The sequence below is a fragment of the Protopterus annectens genome, chromosome 10.part0 (assembly GCF_019279795.1).
Source record: "Protopterus annectens isolate FY-2018-M chromosome 10.part0, PAN1.0, whole genome shotgun sequence".
Taxonomy (NCBI): Eukaryota; Metazoa; Chordata; order Ceratodontiformes; family Protopteridae; genus Protopterus; species Protopterus annectens.
In genome coordinates, this window is record NC_056744.1 from 244,527,060 (window position 1) to 244,546,511 (window position 19,452).

The window sequence follows — 19,452 nt, forward strand, 5'->3', positions numbered from 1 at the left end:
CCATATTTCTTGCACTAACAGGTTGAGATGTATGAGTGGAATTCTCTTATTTGTTGTGATCTTGTTACTAGAATCTATGAAAGATTAACCATTAGTTTATGTATATGAGAAAGATTCATCCTCTGAGGTAGAAGTTACATTTGTTTTAAAACAGAGACCAAAAACAGCAACAACGATCAATTGGATAGGGTTTTATGTTTAGTGTTATTCTGACTGAAATATTATGTTTAACTAGAAAGTTTATTACATTAAGACTGTCACTGCATTTCTAAGGAAATTTACATTTAAGTGATTATGTGAACATTTGCTGTGGAAAAAAATCTATTTTTTTACAAAATATTATTCAGGTTTTAGGTATTTGTGTATTTGGGACAGGATACTGTGCTTGAGGGTGGCTGTCAGTGATTTACTTATCTAAAAGCTACTTTTTCTGTATTTTACCTTTTTCTTACATACAGAGTTAAGGCCATAAGCTGTATTTCTTTTGGTAGAGGGTTTGATTTCCTAAGCCCTCACTTGACTATTGTATGACCTTCAGCAAGTCTATTAACCAGACAATGCTCCCAGAATTCCCATGAAAACGGTTTGTATGTCCAGTGGTTCTACCTAGTTAACAAATGGGTATTATTATTATTATTATTATTGTTATTATAATTACCTTTTACCGACTTGTTCTGTATCTTCTATTGGACTTAGAGGACTCTTTCTGAGCTTACAAAAGGAGCAAATTCCAGTCTCCACAGTTTTACCTTTTCCCGTCTGCAAGTAGAGGAAAGTATTAAATGAGCTGGTTTTCAGGATGGCTCCTCTTTTGCCACGGCCGCTGCTGGGGGACTGCTCTAGCCACTTGTTGTTCCTCAGACTGGAAATCTTTTTCCCCAGATCTCTTGGTATTGAGCTCTCGTCAGTCTCAGAGAAATGGGAATGTGAATGACTTTGAATCTGGGAGTTGTGTATCTTTTAAGAATCAGTCATTTTCCGGGGAGTTTCCTAGGAAAAGTGAACTTAGTGAAAAAAATCTTCCAGTTTCTGTTTCTATGGACATGGAAGACTTACTGGGATTTACAAAGGAATTAATTACTGCTTTTTCTGTGCCCTCTTGTTCTTCAAGCAAGAAAAAAAAAGGAGCCTCCTCTCTTTCTGACTGGGATTTTCAGAGGAGCAACAGGATGGTTATACTTCATGAATTTCTTCTCAGTTTGAACACTGATTCTGATGAAGGTATGGTCTAGACTTCCATTCTGAATATTTATCTTTTTCTGACATTTTGTGTAGGATGAAACAGGGTTTTAGTGGTAGCAGAATTAAATTCCTACGGCACAGAAAATGTATTATGATGTGTTATAGTTGGATATGCCTAAATCTACAGCTGTTCCTCTTGTAATGCCTGCTTTAGAGAATGTTTCTATCACTGCTTTGAGCTTACCTCACAGTCTACCTTTTACCCCTACAGCATCTGACAGTACTGGTTGTACAACCCTAGAGAAGACCAAGCAGAGATTTCTCTATCTAAAACTGCTCCTGCTAAAAGGATTAGTGCTGTCTACCCCATTCCCTCTGACAAGAACAGGAAACCAATGAATATGTTTGGGAAGAAAATGGATTCTTCTTGCACTTTAAAACTGAGGATTTTAAACTGTCAAGCACATATGTTAAAGTTTTTATTTTTATCTTTTGAAATCATACAGAAGAAAATGGTCTATCTGCTTTCTTCTGAGGTTAAAACTCTCTATTTGGATGATCAGCTTATCTTTGCAGACATTTTTCCAGATATCAAAAGACTTTACCAACTGGTCAAGATCTTCTACTCCATCTATGTTTTCAAATATTTTTTTTTAGAAGTCTTCTCTCATCGCTTCTTCAAGAACTATTTTCCTGGAATGTCAGATACAGTTTGCCCTAGGGAGAGACTTTCTTACTTCAGACAAAGTAAAGATGTTGCAACAGTTCTTCTTGAGTTTCTCCAATCTAAGTCACATATCTGCAAGGAAATTTCTAAGGATTCTGAGGTATATGGCACTGATGATTCTCACACTTCCTCTGATCAGACTCCACATGAGAAAAAAAGCAAAGGTACCTCAGATCAGGCTGGATTTGACATTTACAGTTGTTGCCTTGTCAGATCCTAGTTCTAAGATTCATATAAAGGGAGATTCTATGGTGGGCGGAATAGAAATCTTTAAATGTAAGTCTCCCATTCTGCCTCCCTCCCCACACAATTAAACATGCAGTCTGTCTATACCTCTCAACCTCTTACTTCAAGAAATCTGGACAAAGCCTTACAAAAGGGGTGTTAAAGCCCCCAAAATAGGGGCATATTTTAAATATTGCTCTTAAAAACTTAGAAAGTTGCTAGAGAAACGTGGTTTGTTTTAACATATATTTTCTGAAGGATATGCCATTATTTAGTGACTTCAGTCCTTAGATCATCACAGTAATTTGCTGAAAAAAATTATGAGGAACAGACCAAAAAATGAGCCAAAAATCTGGACATTCTGCAAAAATCTGGACAGTTAAGAGGTATAAGTCTGTCACTTAAGATACATCTCACCTAGTGTGAAGGGCAATTTTCAAAGAGGGTAAAGGTACAAGCCATGTGGAACCTTCATGATAGACAGAAGCACATAAACTTCAGAGAGATGTTGGCAGTAATCAACACTTTGAAAACTTTAAATCATCGCTCATCTCCAGACCTCTGCAAATTGAAACAGACAACACCACAGTGATATAGCACATAAACAAACATGAAAGGACTAGATCTTAGCACCTTTGCAGACATTTTAAAGCAGCCTAGGACATAGTAATGTAGCACAACTGCTCTATTAAGGCTACATACATTCTGTTGGAGTAAAACATTATTGCAGACAAGTAGGACCAGAGCAGACCCACATACATGGAAGTTGAACACTGGGGTCTTCCAGGATTTGTTTCATCTGTGGAGTAATCTGCAAATAGATCTCGTTGCTTCTAGTGAAACTAAGCAGGTAAAAAAATTGTTCTCCGGGATTTCTTGCAAACAGGCCTGGAAGACAGATGCCTTCTACTTACCATGACCAGGAATGTTCCTGTTCGACTTTCCACCCTTTCCATTTATAACAAGGGATCACTCTAAAGATTCAGAAGGACTCCCCAAAGCTGATTGCTTTTTGGGCTTGGCAAACAGTGGTACTCCCTTCTTTTGAAACTGGCCATGGGCAATTATCACAAACCTCCTTACATAAGATAGGGGTTGTTTGATTCACTTTACCCAGAATCTTCTTCAAATGACTGCTTGAATGATAAGAGTTTCAGTGACAGTTTGACATCTATTATCTGAGGACTTTCAGCAGGTATTAAAGGAGGCTAAGGAACCTGTTACTAGGAAAAACATATATGGGTAAGTTGAAAGGGTTTTCTAGTTGGTGCTAATTCAAGAAATAATACCCTTTTAAGGCCTAGATACCTCAGGTTCTACAATAGTCATGTGAGTTATTATCCTTTCTTGTCTGCCCATGGACCTCTCCTTTCCACCAAACTTCAAGTCAAGCAGTTTTTGAAAGGGGGGGGGGATTACATATCCATCGACTTAGAAGACAAGACAGTTCCTTGAGAACAGAATTTTGTTTTAGCAAAACTTACATTTTTTTCCATGTCAACAAGCACATCTGGTTGAACTTGAAGTTCTTACATTGGAAAATGTGTTACTCATTGCCCTGATTTCTACAAGAAGAGTATTTGAGATGTTTTTCATATTGATCACTGCTGCAGTAGCCTTAGCTATATGGATTACATTCTGCCAATGATGTAATAGCCATCCAGCTTCCAAAGCTTCAGGGCACCTGACTAAAGGACAAATTTCAGCATAAAGCAGTTCAGAGCTTTAATTCCACCAAGGAGTACTCTCTTCTGAGGCTTTTGAAGATCAATGGTCAACTTCTGCTTTCCTTAGCTGAGCAGATAAGTTCCCTTTGGGGAAAAGAATCCAGTTTCTTATTTTTTACTCATGTTTTACTACTTTCTTCTTCAAGAAAGCTATTTTATAGCCATGAGTGCTATGTTTTAATGGCTTGTCTCAACACTGTGGCATACTTTTAAATGGAGAACTCGTTGTTTCTGTCAGTATAAAGTAGTGTTGTCTAACTGATAAACTACTTTCTATGAATGAATTGTGTTTATTTTAAGGTTGTGGGAATGCCATACTACTTTAAAGTGTTTTTTTTACTGTGATTTTCTGTCAAAAAAGTAACTTTTGCAGCCTGGCAGTTTTACTGCCATTGTTGCTTGTTTCCCCAGAATAGAGGCACCATTTTCAGCTTGAACATGGAACATAAAAGGTTCTTTGCCACCACAGCAAGCTAGCAATTTGCTTCAGACACAGGTGGGTGACTCTGCTGTGGCCATTTGTTGTGCCACAGACTGCTCATCTTTTACCGCAGATCACTCTGGTATAGCACCTACAGCCACTGTGGATGGAGCATTAGCCACGTCCTCTGTGGCTGTTGGTATCGCTTCAGTGGGCAAGGGAGAACCACTCTTGTCAGTTCTGGGAGAGTTGTGTCAGAATGCTGTTCCCATCCCTGGGGAAGCAGAAACTGCCATTAGTAACAAGGTTAGACCCATTTTTCCTGAAAGAGAGAAACATAAAAACAAATAAGTATCTACCCTTCCTCAAATTTCTTTGGATAGGAGTAGTTTACCGGGACTGGTTCGGGGTTTAATTCAAGCTATTGATCTTCTTGTAAAGTAGTTTCTGGTAAAAGGAGGAGGGATGCCTCCTTTCCTGAAGAGATTCAAGATTATGAATCTGAACAGGAAGTACCAGGGATGGATTCAGGATTTTATCCTCAGATTTCTGATTCAGACTCAGAGGAGAACTCTCTTGCTGATACTCCGTGTGTATGTGTGTGTGTGTGGGGGTCTCTTTCTCTGATACTATTGCTAGAATGTCCCATTCCCAGTGTTTCAGTGGAAGAACACTGAGGTTTCGCAGTCACTCAAAAATACTATGAGTTGTTACAGAAGGATTTTCCAGAACCTACATCCATTCCTCCTATTCTGTCTGCTTTAGAGGATGTGTGTCTTACTGCCTGCAAATTTCCTGATAGCCAGTTGTCCCTAAAAAGGCAAACAAGATGTATAAAGTTCCTTAATCCTTTAAATTTTTATACTCTATTCCCAAACTTGAGCCAGCAACTAAATGATCACACTGCTGCTAAGCATTTAGTTAATTCCAATCCTGCTCTTTCTAATAAGGATGGGAAAATTATTGATAGGTATAAGGAAAAAGTGTATACTTCAACAATAAATTTCAAAATTTTAAATAGTCAGGCTCATATGTTAAAGTTTATTCTGACATATTGTGAAAGTATGAGGAATGTTTTATCTACAGTTTCTTATTCTGAAGAAAAATCTGCTTTAAATAACCTAGTTTATTCTATTGCACAGGTCACTACTCATTGTTTGCAGTATGTGTATGGCTCTGCTGATACTTTTTCAAGAGCTATGGCCACTGGTACAGTTTTAAGAAGGTTTGCCTAACTGCATTCTCAGACCTCCCAGATGATGTTAAAAATGATATTTTAAATTCTCCCTTGGATAAAGATTTAGTGTTTGACCCCTATGCAGCAGAGGAGATCAAAAAGTGTTATGAAGGAGACAAGCTGATCTGGAGAATCTCTTAAGATTTTTCAGCCGTTCTTTTCCAAATTGCCAAAGGGATTTTCTTTCTTCTCATCCAGTTTCAGCAGAAAAGAGAAAAAGCAGTCTTAACAGAATTCAGGTAAACAGATGTTTAACAAGAAGTGTTCCAAAATGAAGTCACAAACCTCCCAAAACCAAGGACACTCCAACAAGTCTGCAAGAATATTCAAGAGACCTCATGACTCAATCCCACCCCGGCCCTCTTTCTCTTCCAGAAGTCTAAATCTCAGTGTTTCTCTTTGGCAGCAGATTGTTTCAGACAAATGGGTTCTGAAAATCATACATCAGGATTATAGATGGCAGTGGAAGGAAATTCCTCATTTCCAGGTGGTAGTTTCTCATCCTGCGGATCAGACTGTTTTGTAGCCACCTGTTATTCAACACGTGCTGTCTCAAAGAGTGATGTAATCTACTCCTCCATCCCAGGCAGGGAAGGGGTTTTAATCAAGAATGTTCTTTATTCCAAAGAAAGAAAATGCTTGGAGACCAGTTCTGGATCTTTCTTTCCTAAACCTGTTTGTGATGGTGCTCATATTCAAAATGATGTCACTTCACAATCTGTTGTCGCTTTCTCCTCTTTCATGTTTCTTGGTTAACAACAGTCTTAAAGGATGCTTATCATCACATTCCTAGTCATCCAGACTTCAGATATTTCTTAAGGTTTTGTATGTCTGGATCACATTATGAGTTCTCTGCATTACCATTTGGACTGTCCACTGCACCAAGATTGTTCCCAAAGTGTCTAGCTCCAGATATAGCTCACTGCAAGCTACAGGTGGCCCACATTTTTCTCTGTTTGGTCAACTTGCTTATTTTTGCAGACTCCTTTCCAAAATGTCAGGAATCTCTCTCTTTTGTGAGAGATCTCTTGCACAAGCTGAGATTTCAAGAGAACATTCAAAAGCCTTTCTTGACTCCCTCACACAGAACTGTGTTTCTCGGATGTCAACTAAACATCTCAGTTCAAACAGATTTTCTTCCACAGGAAAAAAAAAACAGATCTTCATTTAGATATATTTCTCAGTTTTTCCACTTAGACTTCAGTCGCTGCAAGGGAATACCTCCGGATTTTGGGTCTTATGGCATCTATGATTCTCATAAAACCCTAGCAAGACTCCACATGAGGAAGATAAAGTGCTATCTGAAATCTCTTTGGTCCCAGCATCAACACCCTTTATCTTTTCAGATCCCAGTACTGGAGTTTGTCAGAACAGAAATCACTTGGTGGAGACAACAGATAATCCTTAAATCCATGTCTCCCTGCTCCAAAGCAGTCAGTCACCACAGATGCTTCAAATTCTGCTTGGGGAGCACTTTTAGGAGAAATAAAAGAGCAGGAGGTGTGGAACACCAAGCACAGACGCAAGCATATAAATATCAAGGAGATACATGCCCTAATCAAGGCACTCAGTTCTCTGAATCATCTTTGGCTCCCAGAACCTCTGATTCCGGACAAGTGATGTAGTACATCAACAAGCAAGGGGGAACCAGATCATACCCCCATACCTTTACAGACTAGCCATGTTAGCTATGGATATTAAGTCACAGTAAAATCTCACAGGTGTCCTACATTCTGTCATAGTAAAAGTATGTGTAAATTACACTGAGCAGGACTAGGGTAGACCCTCATGAATGGAAACCAGTTCCCGGGGTCTTCCAAAATTTAATCCATCTGTGGAGAGTTCCTCAAATCGACCTCTTTGCCACCTCTCTGAGCAAGCAACTGGCAAAATTCTATTCCAGGACTCCATGCAAGAAGCCATAGAAGACAGATGCTTTTTCTTTTCTTTGGATGGGAATGTTCCTGTATGCCCTTCCACCCTTTCCACTAATATCCAAGGTACTTTTGAAGATTCAGAAGAAATCTCCCAAGATCAATGCGGTGTCTACCTTTTTGTCCAGACAACCACAGTTGTCCCTTCTTGTGGATACGTCCAGGAGCAGTTATCACAAACTTCCTTACAGAATGGATCTACTCACAGAAGAACAAGTACTTTTGATAAACTCAATCATCAATCATCTTCAACAGACTGCTTGAATGATAGGGTCTTAATTCCTTTTAGGAACCTGTTTTCTGAGGATGTGCAGCAGGTACTAATGGAGGCCAATTTGGTGCCAAGAGCATAACCAGCACCCATTCAGGGCTAGTTGTTCTCTGGATTTACAATATTTGTGTGAGCTACTACCCTATGGCCTTTTTTATTTCTCCATCAGGGTTCATTTATCAGCCATTTCAGCATGTCTGCTCATGGATCCTCCTCTTTGAATGCAGTCGCATGTCAAAATGTTCTTGAAAGGGGTTTTACATAAGATGGCTCCAAGTAAACCAGTGGCCCTCCTTGGGATCTTCATTTTTTATTAGAGAAGCTAACACTTGCTCCATTTGAACTAGATAATCTAGCCGACTTGAGGTTACTGACATGGAAAACAGTTTTACTGATTGTTCTGACTCATGCAAGAAGGGTATCCAAGTTGCAAGCTCTTATGGTGAATCAACCTTACATCATTTTCCACAAGGAAAGGGTTTCTTTGAGAACTAATCCTTCTTTTATGGCTAAAGTGATACCCAAGATTACTTCAAGTCAAACTATCCATCTCCCTGTTTTCTTTCCTGAACCTATAAATGAGAAGGAAAGGATACTGCATACCTTGGAAGTCCACAGACAACTCAGGTACTATCTTGACAGAACTAAGTCTTTCAAATCGTCAGCTCAATTGTTCATTTCTTGTGACGGTAAGAAGAAAGGATAACCGGTATCAAAACAGACTACTTCCAAATGGTTGTCTAAAGCTATTACTTTTTGTTATTCTCACCATGACTGATCTATTCTAGGCAGGGTTAAGGCCCACTCTAGAAAGACCTTGGCTTCTTCTATGCTTTTTGGAAAGGGTTGGATTCTAGAAGTATTCTAGAAGCTGCTACTTGGTTCTCTGTATATACTTTTACAAAGGTCTATAAACTGGATCCATTCTCTATGTCTAGATCATGCTTTGCTGGCACCACTCTCCAGGGGCTCCTGGACACTTCTTCCACCTCCCAAATACAGCTAGCGATGGTAATCTACCCATACAGCTGAGGCTACTGCAGCAGTAAATAATATGAGGAACATACTACAGTTGTGTAAGTTGAATTTACCATAACAGCAGTTATTTGAATGATCACTGCTGCAGTAACCGCTCCATCACCCTTATTTTTGGGTGCATTTCTTTTTTTTATGCCAGGGTGAGGACACTTATTTTTTGTTATTCCTAGTCTTGTCCTTTCAGGTCACAGCCTCACTCTCTTTGCTGGCAGGAAGGCTCTGATGGGCTTCTCACCCAAACTTGTATTTTAGTCGGTGCAGCTCAAGCTGCCTGACAACTTGAGTGCATCGAAGGTGCCTTGAAGCTTCAGAAGCTGGTCAGCCATTATATCCTTGGCAGGATATAACCCATATAACTAAGGCTACTACAGCAGTGATCATTCAAATTAATACTGTTAATGTAAGTTCTACTTATATAACTGTACTTTAAAAGCTTTTGCTATGAGTCAAACTTATCTCAACTTTTTCATAATTACAGGAGATCTTGGGGAATTATCTACACATAATGTGATTCTAGAGTTTACCCTGAGTTAAGTTATTCACCTCCCTGTCTTTTGTCCACATCCAAACAAATAAGGAAGAAAGGATTTAACATACTCTTGATGTCCACAGGCAGCTCATATAATATCCTGGCAAGTTTAAAACCTTCAGGAGTTTGGATCAACTGTCTATTTACCATGAATGTAAGAAGAAAGGCCAATCGGTGGCAAAACTGATAATTTCCAAATGGTTATCTCATGTTGCAGTCCTTTTATGTTTTTGCTATTCTCATTATAATGTGGGACTTCCAGGCAAGGTAATGGCTCACTTTACCAGTGCTTTGCCTTTGGCTATTTGGAAATGGTTGGACTCTAGAAATATTCTATGGCCAGCAACGTGGTCTTCTCTGCATACTTTTTACCAAACTAGACAACTTTTCCAGGTCCAGAACAGGTTTTGCTAGGACTATTCACCAGGGTTCCTGAACTCTGACCCTTCTTCCTCAACCCATTTTGTCTAGGCTCTGGTACTTTATCCATATAGTTTAGGCTACTGCAGCAGTGCTCTAATGATGAACATAGTAGAGTTTTGTAAGTTAACGTAACATAATAGTAAATATTTGAATAAGACACTGTCGCAGCAAACAGGCAGACCCTCCTACCTTTTTTGTTTGTGTGTGTGTGTGTGTGTGTGTGTGTGTGTGTGTGTGTGTGTGTGTATGTGTGTGTGTGTTTATGTATATATTTATATATCTATATGGATCTACTACTTCACAACGAATTTGCACTTAACCGAAAATGAAAAGTAGAACCCCACTTCAGCAAAAGTGCACTTCAATGAAAGTGCACTTTCACTGAGGTCTAGGTGCCCGATCGCCTTAAAAATAAAATAAAATATAACAAAAACATGCTTTTGCAGGGGGGGGCAAGCATCCCTGCACCCCCACACCCTCCTACTTAAATATACCAACTCCGAGATCGCACTACAGCAAGGAAAAGGGAATATTCCTATTCCGCGCTGTATTGTGATCTCCTTAGTTGGTTTTCAAAGTTTGAGTACTTCGAACAAGTGGGTTCATACAAGTGAAGTTCAAAGTACTGAAACTTTGACCAAACATAGTGGACCCATATATATATATATATATATATATATATATATATATATATACACACACACATATATATATATATATATGGGTCACCTTTGTTTCATTGAAAGCTCGTTTCACTGGATTTGAATTCACCCTGACCAAATCGCTGAAAGCTCATTTCACGGAGTCTCATTTTACTGAAGTGAAGTACTGGCACTGTGTAGAGTATTGTAAGGCAAGTAAAAGGTATATGCCCTTTTCCCCACTGTAGTGTGATCCTGGAGGTAGTATATATAGTTAGAGGTGTGTGGGGGGCACAGCCCCTCACATTAAGGGGAGTGGGGGGTATAGCACCCCATTTAGTTTGGGTATATATTGTCTTCTGGAAAGAGTCAGGGATTGGTGTTGTAAGTATGTATGGCTATGGTTTAAAATGTATTGTTTTGAAGCTTTCGGTGAAATATAATATAAAACCAAACTAAAAAGGGGGCTACAACCCCCCCCATCCCCACCCCCAATGTGGGCGGGTGCCCAAGATCCCTCCTAACTATATATACTAAATTCAGGATTGTACTACAGTGGGGAAAAGGGCATATACCTTTTACTTGCCTTACAGTAGTCTGCCAGTAATTCACTTCAGTGAAATGAGATTCGGTGAAATGAGTTTTCAGTAATTTGAGCTTTCAGCGATTTGGTCAGGGTGAATTCAAATTCAGTGAAATGAGCTTTCAATGAAACAAAGTAGACCCATATATATATATATATATATATATATATATATATATATATATATGTGTATATATATATATATATATATATATATATATAAATCTGTCTCATGAAACACGAATAGTCAAAAGAGTGAATCAAAAAAGAGTGATCATGTTAGAGCGAATCTAAAATGATCGAAAACTGTACAGAATAAAAATAATTTTTTTGCAGGGTGCAAGCCCCCCTGCACCCCCATACTACCTGCTAATTATATATACTAACTCTGAGATCGCACAACAGTGGGATAAAGGCAAATCACTTTACACTGCTGTACCAAGATCTCATATAAAAAGCTACAGGCAAAAACTCCATAGAGAAGAGCATTCAGTCTTATGAGCATTTGCTGTTTTTGCACCACTAAAAAGCAAAAAGCATTCACTCATACGACTGTTTGCTCTTCTAGATTACTGAATATATATATATATTTACTTATTTATGCAGCTTGGCATCCCAGCCACTGATGTTATATGACTCTCCTTGATCTCTTTAATGGTTAGGGCAGGTATTACCCATAAGCGTAGGCTGCTGCAGCAATGATCTATTTGAACATGTACTGTTATGGTAAATTTACTTACATAAATGTACTTTGCATGGGATGAAATAAGTCATAGAATACATTTTATAACAACTGTTGGCTCCAAAACCTTTAAGAACACTTAGAATGAAGCCTGGTACAGTCATATTTTGGGAAGATAATAAGGGATGGCAAAACCAAGGGTAGAATTTCAATTAGATGTTATTGGTCTGGTGTAATGAAAGATAGTATGAACTTTTAGGAATCTTGTGTTGAATGTCAAAAGTGGGCAGCATATCCTTAGTTATAAAGTCCACGTACACCTAAGTCTATTCTTGAAGTCTCATTCGGTCTATGAGCCATGGGTTTTACAGGTTAATCAGTAAAGTCTAGTACTGGCTATTAACAAGATCTTGTAATTATTAACTATGTCACTAAATTTCTCTAAGCAGAACTCATTTGAAAGGCCAGTGCTAAAATAACAGGCTCCATGACATCTGTACAAGTAGAAAAGTTTTATGTCAGGCCCAGAAACAAGAAGTGAACGTTTTCTTACGGGGAAATATTTTTCTATGCTGTCTTGTAGACCAGATTTAATTTAATATGATTTTTGACTGTACCAGGAAAATAAATAAGCCCTAAATCTTACAGGGTACCAGATTCATAAAGAAAACCAAGTGAAAAAGTGAGAAAGATGCTTAAACTGGAAGTTATTGAGGAACCCAATACAAATAGAAGAGGATGACTGCATTATCCCCTAAGCTGGATGCCACTATATGGTTTTGTAATGGTTTCCGGAAATTGGATTAGAAAAACACATTTGACACTTATCCATTATTCACAGTGGAAGTGTTCATCAAAAAGCTAGACAAAGTACATTTTTTTCCACTGTAGACATGAACAAGAGCTACTGGATTATTCTTCTCATCCATAAAGCCAAAGAAAAGACAGGATTCTGTATCTCTGAAGGTCTTTTTTATTACACCATCATATACTTCAGACTTCACAAAGCTCCTGCTCATTTTCAAAGGCCAGCAGATAAAGTTTTGAAACCTCTCATCGCATACTCAGTTGTACACCTTGGCAAAACAATAAAATAAATAGAATACTAGGAGACACTTCACAAAGGCGGTGCCTCCACCGACCCTGGAAATTACCGGCCCATTAGCTTGACAAGCCTTATCTGCAAAGCCATGGAGAGAATCATAATGGACCTCATAAATAAAGACATAGGGAATTTGCAGACTTTGGATCCAACCCAGTTTGGCTTTGTCAAAGGCAGATCATGCCTTTTAAACTTGGTTGACTTTTTCGAAACAGTCACCAAAGCCATTGATGAGGGAAAGGCAGTCCATACAGCCTACCTCGATCTGGCGAAGGCCTTGATACAATACCCCACTCGGGTATCACTGAAAAACTCATCAGCTTAAATGTTAACCCATACATCACAAGATGGGTTGCAAACTGGCTGAGTGACAGAACCCACAGGGTCAGAGTTGCTGGCGCCATGTCAGACTCAAAGCCTGTCACAAGTGGTGTCCCACAGGGCTCAGTCCTGGGCCCACTCTTGTTTGGCATCTACTTTTCAAGTACAAGCAAACACAGGAGGGTTATGGCTGACAAAGTTTGCAGATGACTGCAAACTGGGTGCCATAGTAGAAAACACATCTGACACAGATATCCTTCAGAAGGGTCTCACAGAAACGGATAACTGGTGCCAGAGCCACGGCCTAAAGTTAAATGCCAAAAATGCATAGTCATACCCTTCGGAAAAACAAGGTTACCCCTAGCTACCAAATAGGTGGCAATCCACTGAGCACAGAAGAAGTTATCAGGGACCTGGGGACCCAGGTTGATAGTAGTCTGTCATTCGACACCCATGTAGCTAAAGTAGTTAGGAAGACCTTCTACATTGCCCACCTCATCATGAAGGGATTCTCATCTAGATCAAGGGAGGTCATAGTCTCCCTTTACTCATCACTCATCAGACCAATGATTGAGTACAATGCCCCATTTGGAATGTATCTGACCCGACACTTGCAGCAGCTGGAGAGGCCACAAAGTTCCTCACCAAAGGATAAAGGGTCTCAAAAATCTGTCCTATGCTGCCCGACTGAAAGAACTCCAGCTCTATTCAGTCGCCACGCTGCTCAGAGGTGACCTTTGCCTTACATACAAGGCCATGTCAAACCCAGATTTGATGAATATGCTTCACCTCAAAAATCTAGATCCATCAGAGCCACAAGGGCGGGAGACTTAAACCTCGACACGGCTATTAATATGACGTGCTGGAGGGATAGATTCATCACCCAAAGACTCCCTATGCTGTGGAACAAAATCCCGGTATATGTGAGGCAGAGCACCTCGCTGGCCTTGTTCAAGAGAAATCTTGACCAATGGATGGGAGATCGCAGATATACCCCAGGGATTACCTCAGCGTCACTGCTCGACAGAGGCACAGCAAAATAATGGGTACAGTTCCCCATACTAAAGGGGTGGCGTAAGCCACAAAACGATAGGCTAGGCTTGTAAATGCCCTCGGGCAGATAGCCTAGTATGAACCTATGAACCTATGAACCTATTTCAACAAAGGGCAAACTATGCTGGAATCCTTGAGATAGGCATAAAGGACAGTTGTGTACCTACTATAAATGTAGATCTTCGAGTGCATTCACTGTTGCAGTCATTACACTAGGGTTATCCTGCTGGCAGGCTACCCGCAGTTGGCCTGAATTCCAAAGTCCTGGTCCGCCGTCGGTTGCTGTTGCCTCTTCCCTGACGTCAGTGCACCAGGGGTATAAAAGATGCAGCCAACGCCATTTTCTTCAGTTTTTCTTGCCCCAGATGTCAAGTGCCCCCAAATGGGTAGGCTAAAAAATTCTGATCATAAAAAAGCATGCACATAAACTTTATCTACAAGCAAATACACCACGTAGGTTGTATAGAATAGAGAAGTACAGATAAGTACTAGCAATGAAAGGGGGATGGTGGGAGGGTAACCTGGACTGCAACAGTGAATACACTTGAATATCTACATTTATGGTAGGTACACAACTGTACTATGTTCATCGTGTTTCACTGTTGCAGTCATTACACTTGGGTTGAATCCCAAAGCTGAGGTTGGGTGGCTGGTCCTAAATAGAATTAGGAGTGGCTATGAGGCCCTGCAGAACTGCAGTGGCAAAGCCTGCTCTGGATTTAGAGTAAAGAGGTAAGTGGTAGTGCTTTGTGAAAGTGTGCACTGAAGTCCAGGTCGCAGCCTCCAAAATGTCCTTGGTTGGTACTCCTCTGAGGAAGGCTGCTGAAGTGGCTGCTGCTCTGGTAGAATGTGGCCTAATGCCCTTAGGCACTGATTTGCCATGTTGTGAATAACAGAAATGAATGCAGTGGCCTATCCATTTTGAAATAGTCTGCTTTGAAATAGCTTTCCCTTGCGATCCTGCAGCATATGCCACTAAGAGTTGCTCAGTCTTTCTGAAAGCTTTAGGTCTTGTCCAAGTAAAAGCGTAGCTGTCTGTGTATGTCCAAAGAATGCAGAAGTCTCTCCCCCTTATTCTGCGGATTTGGATAAAAGGTAGGCAAATGTATGGTTTGGTTAAGGGCCACACTGGACACTACCTTAGGCATAAATGTTGGGTTTGCCCTTAGAGAAACCCTGTCCAGATGGAAAATAATAAAAGGTTCCACAGCCATTAGTGCCTGTAATTCTGTGACTCTTCTTGCTGAAGTTATTGCTAGGAGAAGAGGTGTTTTCCATGATAAGTATTTTATCTCAGCTATATTGGCTGGTTCAAAAGGTGGCAGTGTGAGTTTTTCCAAGACAAAATTGAGGTCCCATGCATGTATTGGAGCTCTCCTTGGAGGTCTTATGTTTTTGGCCCCTCTGAGATACTGCCTTAGCAGTGGATGAGAGAAAATAGGTGGGTCCGTATTGTAATGAGCTGAAATGGCAGAGGCATGTATCTTAATTGATGAAAAGGATAGGTCTTTGTTCAGCATCTCAATTAGGTATTGTAAAATCTGAGGAATATTTGGAGCAAGCATGTCAATTCCTTGTGCCTGGTTCCAAGCACAGAATTTCTTCCATTTTTGTGCATAAGATTTTCTGGTGCTGGGCCTCCTGGCCTCCAAAATAACACCCATAACTGCTTTAGAGAGAGGTGTGTTCTGAATGGTTACATTATCCACCATGCAGCCAGACTTAGGGTTCTGAGTTGGCTGTGTAGGATCTGATTGTTTTGTTGGGTCAGCAAATGAGGAATTTGAGGTAATGTCCAGGCTGGGTCTTGAGACAAGCTCTTTAGGATTGGGTACCAGTGCTGGCATGGCCAGTCTGGGGCAATCCGGATCATTTTTGGCTTTTCTTGTCTGACCTTTAGGAGTACCTTGGGGATGAGAGGCAGAGGAGGGAAGGCATATATTGAGAGGGCTTTCCAGCTGAATGAAAGGGCGTCCACTTTCCATGCTTGTTCGTGATAAGTCTGAGTGCAGAATATTTGTAGCTGGCAGTTGTGAGGGAAGGCAAATAGATCTATGTCTGGGCATCCCCATTTCCCTGTTATCATTCTGAAGATTTGTGGATCTAGTTTCCACTCATGAGGATCCATGAGGTTTCTGCTTAGTTCGTCTGCCAAGGTATTTGTCCTTCCTGGCAGGAATTGTGCTTGCAGGTGTACTTGATAAGTCAATGCTGTGTTCCACAAAGTCATGGCTTGTCTGCAGAGGGGGTAGGAATGTGTGCATCCTTGCTTGTTTATGTACCATATGACTGTAGTATTGTCCGTCTTTATCAGCAGTTGTCCTGGATGAAGTAGGTCCATGAAGGCTGTCAGTACATTCTGTACAGCTAGCATCTCTTTTTGATTGATATGAAGATGCATTTGGCTTGCGGGCCATGTGCCCTGAATGCATTTTCCTGCCATGTGTGCCCCCCCAGGCATAATCTGATGCATCTGTTGTTAATGTCTGCCTGGCTGTGGGTAAAGCGAATGGCTGTCCCTTGTTGTGGTGACAGGCCTGTGCCCACCATCGAATCTCCTGTTGCAGGCAGGGAAGGAGAGTAATTAATGTTTCCAGGCTGTGGCAATGTTGAGTCCAAACACTTTTTAGACACCATTGTAGTTTCCTAATATGCAGTCTTGCATATGGAATTAGTAGAATGCATGATGCCATGTAGCCCAGAGCCTGCATAATTTTTCTTGCAGATAACTGGGTCTTTGTTGCCATGTTTTTGAATTAAGAAGTCAGTTACCTTTGTTTGTCTGGAATGAGATAAGCCATCTGGGCAGTTGTGTTTAAGCGTACACCCAGGAATATTATCTCTTGAGAGGGTACTAGTTTTGATTTATTTTCGTTTAATGTGTACTCTAGGCAAATTAGCAATATTTTTACAAATGCCAGATGCTTTAGTAGAATGTCTTTGGTCTCTGCTTGAATAAGGCAGTCGTCCAAGCAGGGAAATATTTGAATTCCTCTTTGTCTGAAAAATGCAATTACTGGTGCCAGGCATTTTGTGAAGACCCTGGGTGCAGTAGACAAGCCAAAGGGCAGTGCAGAGAATTGGTATTGCATTGAGCCAGCTATGAATCTGAGGTATCTTCTGCAAGATTGTCTGATTGGAACATGCAGGTATGTCTCTTTGAGGTCCAAAGTTACAAGCCAAGCTTTCTTACCCAGCATGGGCAGAAGCTGCTGCAGAGTCAGCATTTTGAATTTTGGAATGTCCAGAAAAGTGTTTAGAATAGACAGGTTGAGTACTGGTCTCCAGGCTTTGTCCTTTCTTGGTACTAAGAAAAGTCTTGAGTAAAATCCTTGTCCCTGCTCTTGTTGTGGCACTGGCTGAATAGCACTCATGTCCATGAGAGATTAAACTTGTTTTTGTGCCTCTGCCCATTGATTGTGTGGCAGGTCTGGCATAGGTCTGGCATACCTTTTGCCTTTGGAAGGGTGTGAAAGTGGAACCTGTAGCCCTGAGAGACTATATTTAAGACCCATTTGTCCTGGGTGATCCTGTGCCAATTTTGTGAAAAAAGTGTTAGCTTTCCCCCTAAGGGAGCTGCCAAAAGATAAGTGCTTGGCATTGGCAGAGGGAAGTCATTGGGACTGTTTCCTATAAGGCTGTGACTTGTCTTCTCCGCTTTTGGAGGTAGAAGCACCCCATTGTCTGGGCCTGTATGAGCCCTGGGGTTGTTGCCTGCCTTTAGGGGGTCTGAATCTGCCTCTTTGTGGTCTATCTGCCACTGGAAAGGACCAATTCTTAGAAGGCCAGTTCCTGCTAAATCTGGGTGGCTGTACCTGTAAGAAATCCTTTACTGTCTACATAGATTTAGCTTTATCCTCCATTTTCTTCAACACCTCTTCTGCCTTAACACCAAGCAAAGTATCATTTTGTAATGGAGCATCCAATAATTTTGCTTTAACATGATCAGGCAGACTCTGTTCCTTTAACCAAGCATGCCTTCTAATAACATAACCTGTAACTGCGGCCCTGCATGAGGCCTCCAGTGAATCATAACCACATTGCAAAGTATGTTTTCCCACTTGTTCAGCTGCATGCAATAAATCCTGCAATTATTTGTTCTCAGAACATTCAGAATTTGTCAACATTTTTTATTTTAACAAAGACATTAAGTATTGCTGATATTTGAGCATATGAAACTGACAATTTAAAGACCTTACAGCCAAGGTAGCAGAAGTGTAGACTTTTTTCCCCCATCTGTCCAGAGCCCTAGAATCTCTATCTGAGGGGACAGGGTTTTTAGCAGAAGCAGCCTTGACCCCTTTGGGACCTTGTGAGATAATTTCTGGGTCAGCAGCAGGGTTTTTGTATAGACATTTATGGGAATCTGGAACCCTGTAGTATCTGTCCGGCTTAACAGGTGCAGGAGGTAAAGAGTCTGGAGACAGGCCGGACTCTGAAAATACATCATCTACTATGTCTAGAACAGGAGGAATTGCAAGAGGTCTATGCTGAGGCAGTAACAGAAAGTCTCTACTCCTTTTCTTAGAATCTGAATAATCCTGGCTCACTCAGTGGAATTGCTCCCTCATGGTATGCAGGGTTTCCCCAAATGAGTAATCCTCAGGAGGAGAAGCTGAAGAAATAGAATCTTCAGCATCAGAATCCTCATAGGGAGGAATAGAATATCCCTGTACTGAAGAGGAATCAGAGAAAATGGAAACCTGATTAGAGGAATCATATCCAGTATCTTGCCTAGGCCTCTTTTCAGGAGGGGGATGGGAACCTCTGATCAAAGTAATTAGGTCTTCGGCCATTTTGAGCATCTGTTTCTTAGGCATAGAAGTCTGTCCTGGAGAATGCGGTACTTGTTTCCTTGTCTTTAAAACTGTTTTAGACTTTGTCTTGGATGCTGAAGTAGGCTTTATATAAAGTTGTGTAGGTCTGAAAACACCCTCAGAAGCTGATGCCTGCTCAGCAGCTCCGAATCCATCTGAGGGATTGATTTCTGAAGGGCCAATACCTTGAGTATCCAGAGGCCTAGTTGTCTCCACGTGGGAGTCGGAGGCAGCCTGTGGCTCTGAAGTAGCAGGAGTCAGGGGCTCTGAAAGCACCTCAATGAGCACCAGCGAACCGGCGACTGGCCTGAAAGAGGCTTCGTCGTCGGTTTTGGACCTCAGATGCTTGTCCTTTTCTTTATCCTTGCGCTTTTTATGAATTCCGGTTGTCGGTTGTTCCAACGGCATTACCTTCAGCCAAAGTAATGAAAAGCAAAATTGTACCGATGCTTTATAGTGCGTTGGTTAAATCTAGCACAAAACCGACAACTAGCAACGTTGTGATCAGGGCCTAGGCAAGGAATACAGTAAGAATGAAA

General features: G+C 40.8%; 1 long non-coding RNA gene across 1 annotated transcript in view; it reads right to left on the minus strand.

The window, feature by feature from the left end:
* LOC122813040 overlaps nt 1–19,452 on the minus strand; it is a 486,352-nt gene that overhangs the window by 61,288 nt on the left and 405,612 nt on the right. The gene's annotated exons all lie outside the window — the stretch shown is intronic.